Raw genomic sequence first — 12,500 nt, forward strand, 5'->3', positions numbered from 1 at the left:
CCCTGGAACTTGCCAAACAGCTAACTCCCCAACCTATACAGTGGTAGTAAGTGGGTTACTCCCGTGGTCGGACTGACAAGTAAAGCTGCTCACAAACGAAACTCCTCCAGGATTGTCCTAGGCATGGACCCTGGACATGCAACAATAGACATTCCATACTTCCCCCAAGTGGATGGCTACGCTTGACTTGCTGAGCAAGATGCATTGCGATTGAACCCCCCGACACATCAGAGGAGCCTCACTATAAGTCCTGAAGTGGTAAGTGTGGTGCTTCTAAAGGTAAAGCAACACGGCGCATAATTTCCTTCCAGAGACCCGAACTCGCTGAAAGCCAAATGGAGTTCTCCATGCCAACGAGACTTCCGTAGTCAAATAATCGTCCAACCGGAGGACCTTTGGTTCGAAATACGGGCCTTCGGCCTTCTTTCGTAGAGTGAAGGGCGTGGGTGAAACCCTTGCTGAATGAAGGACAAAGTGCAACGGTTGGTAATTTCGAGGCGAACTCAAATACGTCTAGACATAGTAAATAGAACTTGAATCCGGGCGACTAGGATATGGCATGAGCCATATACTCCGGACACATAAATCAGTGTTCGAAAGGTTCGCTCATGTGGGACACGCATCCCACGGTTCAGGCCCGGTAGTCCCCGTAAATCTTCAGAAGTCATCACGAACGAGCCACATGCGGGGAAACTTGCACGTGTGGTTCTGACCGGGGAGGGAGGACCCACCCTATCGGTTTCTAATAACCATCATACCGGCCGCCGCTGGCGCACCTATAACGTTTGCTAATCTACTGCATAATAATGGTATGAAAGACAATTTGACATATTTTCGCGAAATATTGCCATTATTAAGTACGGCTAGTACCATTGTTATGTGCTTGGATTATTTCAAACGGGAGAGGTTGAATGCTTTTGAATCTATTGTATCAATTTCACCTCCTACCCGCAGTACGCCTTTCATGATCCCGGCCTGTGATTCAATTGCCACGTATTCAGCTACCGAGCCTTAAAGTTCACGTTTTTATGTGATCGCAGCCTCGAAGAGAGACTCCGAATTTTCCACAGAAGCCGGCTTAAAATATTCCATTTCAGGTGCATTCCCCCCCGGAATATTATTGTTTGGGTACGACTGGCCCACTACCGATATATGGATATATATATATATTCATCGGACACACCTCGCCAAACGTCCCTCAGCGATGGCGACGGGCTATGTCTTAATCTCCTATGTGCGACACCTCAAACCCCGGTTGAGATGGAGATTCCCTTGGTCTCATTCCACGACGGAAAAAGTCCTCGGCGTAAAGTTGGGATTGAAGAAAGTGGAGCGAAATAAATATACTTAGAGGGGTGGTTCCGAGGGTGTAACCCAACAAGGGCAACGGGAGGGTGCGAAGAAGCCCAATACTTCAACTAAAGGAGCGACCCTAGTTGGTTCACTAAACCCCAACCCAGCGCTACATGTTCTCCTGGGTCCCTAAAGGATCCCTCAAGTGCCCTTATCCCGACTTCTCCCGGAATAGGCGTTATCGAAGACAAGCCAGGAATGGCCGAAGTAAGTGGACACCCACTTCACCGGTTGGAGAGGCCCTCTTTAAGACATTCACCAAAATGTTCACAGGGGCTAGGAACACTCGGTCGTAGGAACTTCTGTACACCACTCACGGATTGCTCCAGGGTACACAATGACCTCGACCAAATCTACCAAACGAATCAGGCCTTCGGCCCCGATCACGTAAACCACCAGCTTTACCCAATAATGGTCTTAGATAAAGATTTGCTGCTTACGGAAACGATGATCACACCCGGGAACCCTCACCCCTGCCACTTACAGCCAAACACTGGACGGAATCTCAGCGGAATGGATGGACCTTTGAAATGAAATGAAATGAAAGAAAAACGTGGAATAACTAAGAACGGTTTTGGTTCCACCAAGTCCCGGCGAAGTATCCCCAAGGCGGAGAGCGAACTCCGACCCCTGACCATCATCCCACCACGGGACAAGGTCATACTAGGAACTATGGGAGTGATCTTGGAAGCCATATACAAACCCATCTTCTGTAACTGGTCACACGGATTCCGAACGGGAGTGTCACACGGCACTCAGAGATATTCGCACCGGGCGGCTACTATGTGGGCCGGCCGAAGGTTGCCCAATCTACGTTACTATGCACCAGCACAAACTGATGGGGATTGGGAGAAATAGGATCGGCTATCCCCGCCCCATTATAATATAAGGCTTATCCGCCCGTGGCGCAGGTTATTTGGAATCCCAAAATCCAAGGACAGCGGCTGGGCGTACCACGGGCCAAAGTCTCTCTCCCACCCGCCGCCAATATTTACCCGAATGAATTGGATAAATGGGGGAAAGAAAGATTTAGAACTTCAATCGAGGAAAGAGAGGAAGAGGCTTTCGCTCCCTCGTAAAACCAACGGAGCGTTTTCAGTCAGACGAGATATTCGACCCACTCATATAGATATATCTATCTATGTACATATCTTTCGCTCTTCACTTCGTTCGTAGAACCTTCGTTCTTCACTCCCCTCGTTCTCCAAACCAACTCCGCGTTCCCCTATCAAATTATTCCTACGATACGGACAATATTGGCATTACCAATGTGTTAAGCGAAGAGGAACTGAAGATGGATTAGCTCTCGAAGTTACAGAAAACCAAACGGAGCGCGTTCGAGACCTTCTGGTTCGAGGAAGGCCTACCCCATCCCTAAACGGAAGGGCAACCAATGTCGAGGTCCACCCCTGAAATACTGTCGACAGACGCCGGAACAAGAACAACAGAGAGTGCTTATGAAAGAGTACAATCTCACACCCGATCAAAAGATTTGATGAGATTTCACATAAGGAAGGGATACCTCAACATATACCCGACGTTAGCAAGGCCGAAGGTTTCTGCGAACCTTGGGCCTTGCCTTCTCGGAATGCTTGATGAACGATGCTCAGCGCGCAGGACCAGTGGAAATCCATCATGTCCGCGAACCCTCAACAGCGAAGGCGCGGAGCGACCCGATTACAAGATACCTGCGGGTCATAAACCGTAAACTTTCAGCCTTGTTTGTGCAAATACCATCACGAACAAGTGGTCCTTGGAACGAGGTGAGAATGGAGGAGCTACTAGAGGCGTTCCGAAAACGAAACTCGAAGGGGCGGAGCCACCCTCTCCCGCCAGGGCAAGTAGGCCGGAGGCCCTGGAAATGGCCAACCCCTCCCCCCTACGCTACGGGGGACTTGGCAATTTCGCTGAGTGTTCCGAAAGGAACCCGGCCCTCCCTTCAGTCGAGTGGCTGAAGCCCCTGATAAGCGCTATGTGCCACTCCTTTAACGAACTAAGGAGGCGCCCCGGAACGCAAGTTCTATTTCCAAAATGGAGATCGAGGTGGAAGGCCCCATAATGAGATAGATCCAATAGTGTTCGTGCAAGCCGTATGCAGTGAGAGTCGCACGTACGGTTACGAGGGGGTTCGCGTCTATACGTAGAGTGTGGATGGGGGGCCCACGCCGCCCTATTTGTTCTATGATCCATGGGTTTACTGGAATTACCAACTCTGAAGAATCAGCTAAGATTTTCACTGGATGTGAAATCACTTTGTTCGGTGCTTAATCTAGTGGTACCTTTATGGGGATCTCATTTATCGCTGTAGGTTCCTCATTCAAGATCACTGCAGTTTCTTCTCGAGCGGCCGTAAGACGGCCTATGGGTACCGGCAGATTGCGGCCAATCTCAGTACTGCCGGGGCGCCTTGTGCTAGAGCGTGGAACTCATCACTACCTCGTAAGAGCGTGAGACCATAGCATGTTACAAAAGCGCGGTTGAGGGCTAGGAGGTAAGGAACACCGCGCGAACTCTATAGTGTCACACGAGAGAAGCCCGCCCGCCTGGCGAATCGAAGTTATCTTCCCTCTAGTCGACTGGCCACCCGGTTAACCCGTGCCATAAGCACGGTGGAAACGCGCGAACGCACGCTGGTGTGCTTCCTGCCTGTCGAGGTTAAACAGCGACAAGGTCTAGATTGGAGGAGCTGGAAACAGCTGCATGGGAGCTGATTATTCAACCCCTTGGGGACAATTAACAAAACGATATCCCAAGACACCAGAACCATAGGCTGTATCGGCGAGATCCAACGGTGAACTGAATCCCCGGCTGGAAGTCATAGGACCCTTAGTACCTACCTAGCGCTCCGTGCCACTTCGGCCTTTGTCCCACGAGCCAACCAAGCGAGAAAAGTGGCTCAAAACCCAACCTGAAGGGCGGGAAAGCGCGGGGCGCGGCAAGCGCTCCTCTACCTCATTCCGTTCAGGAAAGAGATAACCTCCGAAGCGCGCAAAAGCGCGGGGCGGAGAGAAAGCGCTTCGGTTTCCTCCGCGACCGTGGGAACCCGGCCTCCGACCCTCCCACTTCGTTCCCGTCCCCCGTTTCCCGGGGGAGCAGGTACGGGGAGCTCCCCCGAAGGTCCGGGATAAATCTCACGGGGAAAGCTTTCCCCGGGTCGAGCCCCCCCCCGGGACCCTTTGGGTCCCACCGTAGGGGGGGGCCGGCCCCCCCTGTGGGGGGACCCCTCTTTCCCAGCCGGGGATTTCCCGTCCCGGAAGAAATGCCGTAGGTCTCGGGGGGAAACGGGACCGGGGGGAGAGGCGGGTTCCCTGCGGCGGGGACCCCGAAATCGCCCTATAGGACAATTTCTCCCGCAATTTATCACGCAATTTATCTCAGATACCTGGTTAGCGCCGGTACGGCACTTACCCCCAGTCCCCGAAGGGCAGAAAGCGCAAAGCGTTTTCAAAAATGATGAAAACTCTTCGCGTTCTCTCGCGGGTCGAAGACCCCGAACGAAGCCTTTGGCCTTTGTTCGCTTCGCGAACCAAGGAATTTCATTCTTCCGAGGAAACCTGCCGGGTGGTGGTACACCACCCTCACCTGCGGAGAAAACGCTTTGCGCCGCCTTACGGGCCTTGTTCCCTTCCCGGCCCGGGGAAGCACTGGCAACAACGGAAAGAAAGGGGTCTATCTATCTGGTACCTGCTTATACTGAGCAGGTTTCACCCGCCCAGAATCCACTGAAATCGTTCCCAGTGACCCAGGTGTATCCGACAGCGTGTGGAATGGCTGAAAGCGGCGGACCTTTGGGTATATCTAATCCAAGTGTTGTAGGGTTAGAGAGCCGTATGATGGGCGACTATCACGTACGGTTCGGAGAGCACCGTAGTAGGTCATTCGGGAATTCTCTGAACTCTTCGCGTTGCGAACAGCGAGTGAACGACAGCTTTCTTTGCTGCACGGCTCGGTTAATGATTTACTTCCGACTCTACATATGTGGGCACCTGATGTATACGGGGGTTCACCCACTCTGGTTACAGCATTCCTTCCTATTGCACCTAAAATATCTATTCCTGCCAATACGTTACGTGTTTTTCCCCATAGTTTCCATGATCTAACACGGCAATAACTCTTTTTTCTCCGCAGCATCGCTTTCATGATCCCAGGAGCACTGGCCGCCATGGCCTAAAAAGAAGTAAAAAGACTTTCAGCTTATAGTCCTACTGGACATGTAGGTTATCCCTCAATTGGTTTTTCACGTGGAACCATAGAAGGGATTTAACCATCACTAATTGGTATCTTTATTTATGTATTAATGACCACCAATGCATTCGCCACAGTTTTAGCATTACGTTAAACCCGTGTCAAATATATAGCGGATTCAGGCGCTTTAGCCAAAACTAATCCTATTTCAGCTATTACCTCGTCTATTACTACGTCTCCATACGCAGGAATATTCCCGTTAGCCGGCTTTCGTAGCAAATTCCATTTGTTCTCTGCCGCCCCGAGCTGTGGGGCTTACTTACTAGCCTTAATAGGAGTAGTTACTAGCGTTATCAGTCGTTGGGCGGCCGGAAGGGGTTGCCCAGAGTCAGTGTGGGAGACCTCGGCACGAGGTCGTGCACCGGACGCGTAGCTTACCAAAACGTCGCAGGACAGATGGGAAGAACGCATCTACGAAAGGACAAGTGAGGGGATACCGCTAGGATCTCATGAACCTACCCAAGATCCTTGTACGAGTCCGCCGCTATCACTACACGAGATGAACCTAAGTTGCCGTAAATCGGAGTACCCTTCAGTGTAATAGGACTCCCAGTTACAGCGCGCGATTGCTGAGGTGCTCCCTGCCGGTGGTTGGAACAACGCAAGCCGGACGAGGACAGACGGAGCAGATTACCCATATCACTGGGGACAGGGAACGAATCGACATCTCGATGTGATAATACAGCCTTTAGGGAATAACGGCGAAGTCCATCCGAAAAAAACCGCCAATTCATCTTGGAAAGCGAAGCGCCAAGAGATTAGCGAAGCGCAGAAAAGGCGCGAAGCGCCCTACGGGCCTTATTCGTTGGCCAAGTCAATCAAGTTCGAGAGAAGAAGCGAAGCTTCTTCTCTGGCCGAGGGCGCTTTCTGGGCCCGACAGTTCTGGCAGGTCCCCGGGGGTGCTTGTGGGGGGGGTGTGCAAGGATTTAGGGCCAAGCTATATATATATGTATATGTCTCTCCCCTTACTAATTGTATAGAAATATTCCCCCCTCGATTATTTACTGCGCTTAGCGCCCTCCCCTACAGCTTATGAAAGGGCTCCGCGATGGACGGCAGAAGGTCCGTAGTACCCGCCTACCTGAAAGGAACCCGGGAAAGCCGGAGTAGTGATCCAGTAGCCGGGAAGGGGCCTAAGTAGCTAAAAGCCTTGGTAGGTTATACTCTACATATTCACTCTGCTTAACCCCCTTGTTGGATCCATTGGATGTGTCTGACAGAGTTCAGACAGGGGATTCAATCCTTGTGAATCTTTGGATGCATAGCTTTTCGAACAAGGCCGCAGGTAGGATATCTCGCTCTGCCCTGATCTGTGGATCATGGCCGTCAACGGTACGTCACTGAAGCAGCTGAAAAATATGCAAGATGTGGTGTCCGTTGGGATCTCGGTGGGGTGGAGTTCCGGAGAGCGAAGCCCGGGAAGAGTGAGAAGCGGGAGGGAAGAGAACGCCTTTTCTTCCCCGTCCTGCTTTCAGTACCGGCCGGCTGATACAAGAGGACCGGCTTTAGCCCAAGTCTTTCTATACTATCACTCAGATCTCATGGGTTCCGACCCACAAGAAGCCCACAGGCTCTTCGGTCGCTTAAGCGTTACTCCAGCGTTTGGTAAACGTTAGGAAACGTAAAGCAATGGTATGATTCCATCCACCATGAGATACTAATGGGGGTCATTCGCAGGGAGATAAGAGCTGGAAAGGGCTGGCCGAGCACCTTTCGTCGGGGGGGACAGATCATGACCCCCCCCAGCACACCCCAAAGAATCAGCGCTTTATTAGCGAAAATTGACTCGTAGGAGAAGAGCTTGACAGATGGGTGGAAGATAATATTTCCCAATACGACCGGAGAGAGAGGCGCGGGTCAATTAACTCAGTCTGAAGGAGATTGAACATCTCCGGAGAGAATAAGCAAGCTCGCCCTTTCTCCCGGTATCCCCCCCTGCTCCCTCCGGGGGAGAGCCGGGGACCCCGCGGATGGGAGAGGAAAACAAGTCCTCGAGAATGAGGTACCAATAAAGTGGGCATCGTTGAGAAAGCGCTTGGCGCTTTCTCGCTCCGCTCCTTCGTTCGTAAAGCCAACGAAGTTATCTGAACTTGAACGATTCAGAACTAACATCCGAAGCAAGTTGAGTGGGTGAGCCGTATGATGGGCGACTGTCTCCCGCGGTTCTGGGAGGACTAGGTACCCCGGGACACCGGGGAGTTACTCTATTTTATTATATACGCCTGGTGAAAATAATGTATCTCGATACACCTAAAAGATGGATTCTGTATAAACTAATGGATCCCGAGAAGTCGTTGCTACTAGCTATTAGTTTCTCGTTGATTAGTTTTCTCTTTCTATATCTCTCCCCGCTTTTTCTAGTTACTCATGAAACGGCACGTTGTCTATGTATCCGAGTGGTCTTATTGAATATCTTTACCTCGGGGTGGGGGTCCGCCCCCTTATCCCTCGCCCGCTGCAATGGCACTCCATACAAGACCTTTTCTGTAGTAAGATAATCAAAAGGGAAAAGTTGGTCAGTTTGCTTCTACACGGAAAAAACCTCGAGCTAATAAATAAAGACTTATTCATGAGTACTCCTTTACTAAAGAGATCGAAACTTCTATTTTTTCGGGGTCTGAGAGGAAAGGGTGGAATAAGGGAGAGAATAGGCAACCGTTCGAAAGCCGCGGTCAAAATCATGCGCGTGGCCAATCGTGGTTGCGGCGGCGTCGCCGTATGGCGATTGGCTGCGATGGTTACCTCCTGGAGGAGGGCTTGATGCCAAGGCTCGGACGAAGAGAAAGACCAAAAGGATAAGGGGAAAAGGCCGATGGAAGAGGAGGTGGGGGAATGCTCTCGGAAGCAGCAGAGGCCGGGGAAGCGCCCGGAGGAGGAAACGGAGAAAGAGGCAGGGGGCAGCGGGAAAGCGGAATCCCCGAATCCAACCTCCGCAGAGGAACTATTCCATGCTTTACGAGAGGAGCGAAGTTGGAAACGCTGGAAAGGCTTAGCCGGAGGGGGGCAATGAGCAGTCGTTGAAAGACCTCTGTTCCTATTTGCGTTGGGAAATTATTCCGAGTGGGCAGCCGAAACCGCATTAACTGCCGAGGATCCAACTGCTCATCCCAACGAGTGGGCCTTCGGGCCCATAGGAGAGCTTTTCTGCCATCCGCCAAGATCTGGATTTTCTCGGGGAAGGCCAAGAAGGCCTGGAAACTCTAATTTCCAGCCGGTCCTAAGCTCATATGACCAATTACTGGGCTTCCGTGGGCGCCTAGAAGATCCTGGATCAGGTCCGATGGAAACGGGGGAGCCCTCGCCTTCCAGCCTCCCGCCCGGAACCGCTTGCAAAAAATTCATTCTTTCTTCCAAGAAGGCAAGTGTCCCTTGCTTGATCGCGCTTCGTTTTCCACGCCCTTCCAACCCTCTGAATGAGAAGAAAAATTCGCAAGGGCGCACTGATAGCGGAGCTACTAGAAAGCTTTTAGAAGGGGTTCGAATCCCTTCAGTGCGTTGCACGTAACCCCGGAATTCGGCGAGATGGATTCCCCCGGAATTGAGTATTATAGAAGAGATAAGGATTAGCTAGGCTTTGCAGGAAACAGGAAGCGGTTCCCCGGCCTCCATCTCGAGTGTTTTATCGCATCGCTAGTTGAACCGCTGAAGAACCCAACCTAGAGCTTTTCCCGCTTTTCCCTCTGCAGAAGCTTCGGTCACCGGCAAGCGGCAGAAGCACCCACCTAAAGCTTCCCCAATTGGGAATCGCACTCACCGGAATCGCAGGAACCGGCAAGCAAGCTTTTATCCCGGAAAAGGATTAGCTAGGAGGCCCGCGTGCCCGCCGGATCTCTATCTCTATCTCTATCATCTCTATCTCTATCTTTTCCATCTCTATCTTTTCCATCTCTATCTCTATCTGTGGTTGGTTGCCGCTTTTCTATAGCCTGTTCTTTGACTGGAGGCCTTCCATCGAAAAGCCATGCTTCCATTTCCCTTGTCTTAAAGGCTCGTCTACGTTCAGCTTCACGTTCAGACTCCCTCCGTGTAGTTTCAATTATCTCTTTCTTTATACGGATTTGATCTCTATGCCTTGTAGCTTCGATTAACCATTCATCGGCAGAAGGTTCAGGCTCTGTGGTTTGGCTTGATTGCTCGCAGCGGTTTCCCGGAAAAGGCGAATTCACAGAAGTATGCGGCGGTGAAGAGGCGAAATCTTCCTTCGTACCTGTAGTTCCCTCTTTTGAAGGCGTACTGGTAGAAGCAAGCGTACCTGTAGTTGTACCTGTAGTTGTACCTGTAGTAAAGGCTTCTTTTAGTGAGTTAATCTCCAACTTAAGAGCGTTTATCTCTTGTTGATGGATCAACTTAAGATCGTTGATCTCTTGTTGATGGATCAACTTAAGATCGTTGATCTCTTTCTGAAAAGCCCACTTAATTTCCCGAACAGCGCCTTCCATCCGATGAAGGGTACTTGGACTGTGCGAAGGAACAGCGCCTTCCATCCGATGAAGGGTACTTGGACTGTGCTCCCATCCCTGGTATTTGTCAAATTCGATGCTAATAACATTGGGTTGTATTACTGGTGCTTTGATGGCTATTTACCTATATAGGAGAGGATATGATGATGGTGGTACTAATAGTGGCGGGCTTGGTGCTATACCCAAGGTAAAGGAGGGGCTTTCCATGATAGCTAGGGTTGTGTTCAATGAGGAGCCTGTATTAGATGATATTGAGAATATTGATGCAGAGAGCCAGCCTACCACGGATAATGCTGAGAATATTGATGCAGAGAGCCAGCCTACCACGGATAATGCTGAGACCCCACCCGGGGTGCGCTTATTAAAGAAGCGTTTCCCCTCAAATCCCAGTCAATTTACTAGCAGTAGCAATAGCGTGAATGATGTCGTGGTTAATGATGGGAATACAGGTTGTAGTGACTTTAGACAATTCGACGTTACGGAGGATTTATCAGATTCAGACAGTGAATATTCAACAGCACAGAGCATGCCTTTCTTAGAGGATATTCCGGAGGGGGAAGAGATTAGTGAAACCTCGACTAACACTACTGATAAACCTGTGGAGACTATTGAAACCTCGACTAACACTACTGATAATCTTGTGGATACTAGTGAGGCCTCGACTAGCACTGATAATTCTGTTTATGTTGAAGTCGGGACTAACACGGATAACCCTCGTGTGTTCCGTAGGCCTCGATCTGTAGATCCCAGTAAATTCTTTAGCAGTAGTGTTCACGATGGGGATAGCAATAGATGATGATGCGAAACCATGAAGAATAGATTCGATTTTCTACTAGTATGGATAAGGGCTCCACCAATATACGGGTCCCACGGAAGCACTGAAGGCTAAATTGGAGCTACCGCTACCAGTAGGGGTTCGAATCCCGCACTACACGGAATGTTGCGAGATGGAACGATATAGCATAGCTCTGGATTCCCACAGAATTGAGTATAATAGAAGGATTAGCTAGGCTTTGCAGGAAACAGGAAGAAACAGGAGTAATTAAGCCTCCATCTAGAGTGTTTTATCGCATCGCCCCAACCTAGAGCTCTAAGAAGCCGAAGGAACCGGCAAGCAGGAAATGAAGCAGGAAACTGATACCGAACAGGAAACTGAAGCAAAGCACTCACCTTTTGCCGAAGTGAGAGGGGAATAAGACGGGGAGGCACTGATAAGGACAAGCACACTTCCTCCCGGCCTGGCCTGGTTTTAACCCGGAGAGAATGCGATAGCATTAAAGGGGGAACTTAGTTTCCGTTTAGGCATGCGTCCTTGGATTGCTGGCAGCATTCCGGGGAAGCGATCACGAATAAGATGATGGGATTTAGCAGAACAGAAAGAATATGGGAAGTGAAATAGCTGGTCGGGGGAGCAGAAGCTTGCTTCTTGCCCCCTTCAGCCCTGCCGAGGAGGCCCTCATCGTCACGCTCGATCTCTATGCTTTTCCGCTTCGATTAGCTAAAAGCTAGGCTTTGCAGGCAGGAAGAAACAGGAAGCCCTCTGCTTTTCCCTTGCTTTTCCCGGCGGTTTCCGCTTGGCAATGTAAGAAGCTAGCTTGCCTTGCTTGCTCCACCCACCACACTTTCACTGCCATCAAGAAATTTAGGTTATAGAACTACTCCGACTCCCTTCGCTATTTTGCGTGTGTTATGGGAGTTACGCAGTGGATAACAGAGAATTTTCCATGTTGCACCAAGTTAAGTTACTTACGGAAGTATGCATACACTCTAGTAACACTTCGGGTCGGGGTAAACACTCATCCGAACGTTTTCATTCTGGACAAACTGCCATGAATATAAAAAAAAGAATCTAAGAAAAAGAACCCCACTTTATAGATGGATCATAACAGAACTATAACCACTGTTAAATAACTGGAAGCTTTTTATAGTAGTATTAGCAGGGAATTGTGTCTCCGGGTCCAAACACTTGACACGATTTCCCAGGCCTTAAACCAGCAAGGTTTTCTTCAAGACCAACAACGCAATCAGCTTATAGCATTGTGTTCTTTTCTTCAGTATGATACTCTGCCTCAAGTGACCGGCGTACTTAACGACTCGTGCCGACATGGCTTCGATCAAGTGCTAAGCACCGCATTGCCCAAAAGTATCCAACTCTATTTAGCTGATATCCTGTCAGCGCGCTATCTCCTGGACATGTTTCAGCCCACAACAGCCACGCCTGCTGAAACCAGACAATTCTTGAATTCATTACTTCCTAATTTAAGACAAGTCTCTCTAGTTTTGAACTTTTTTATCATCGATCTGCAATCCGACACGGATTCGGGATCCGACACCGATCCGGGGGGAGGCAATGATTTGGGGTCAGGCCCTGGAGGCGGGGAATCCTCTTCCTCAACTCTACAAATTCACTCTCTTGCGGAGCCGTTCGATAGTATGGAAACG

The sequence above is a fragment of the Dipteris shenzhenensis genome, unplaced genomic scaffold (assembly GCF_047967505.1).
Source record: "Dipteris shenzhenensis isolate YYH24624 ecotype China unplaced genomic scaffold, Dip_SZ_1.0 scaf0089, whole genome shotgun sequence".
In the NCBI taxonomy this organism is placed as follows: Eukaryota; Viridiplantae; Streptophyta; class Polypodiopsida; order Gleicheniales; family Dipteridaceae; genus Dipteris; species Dipteris shenzhenensis.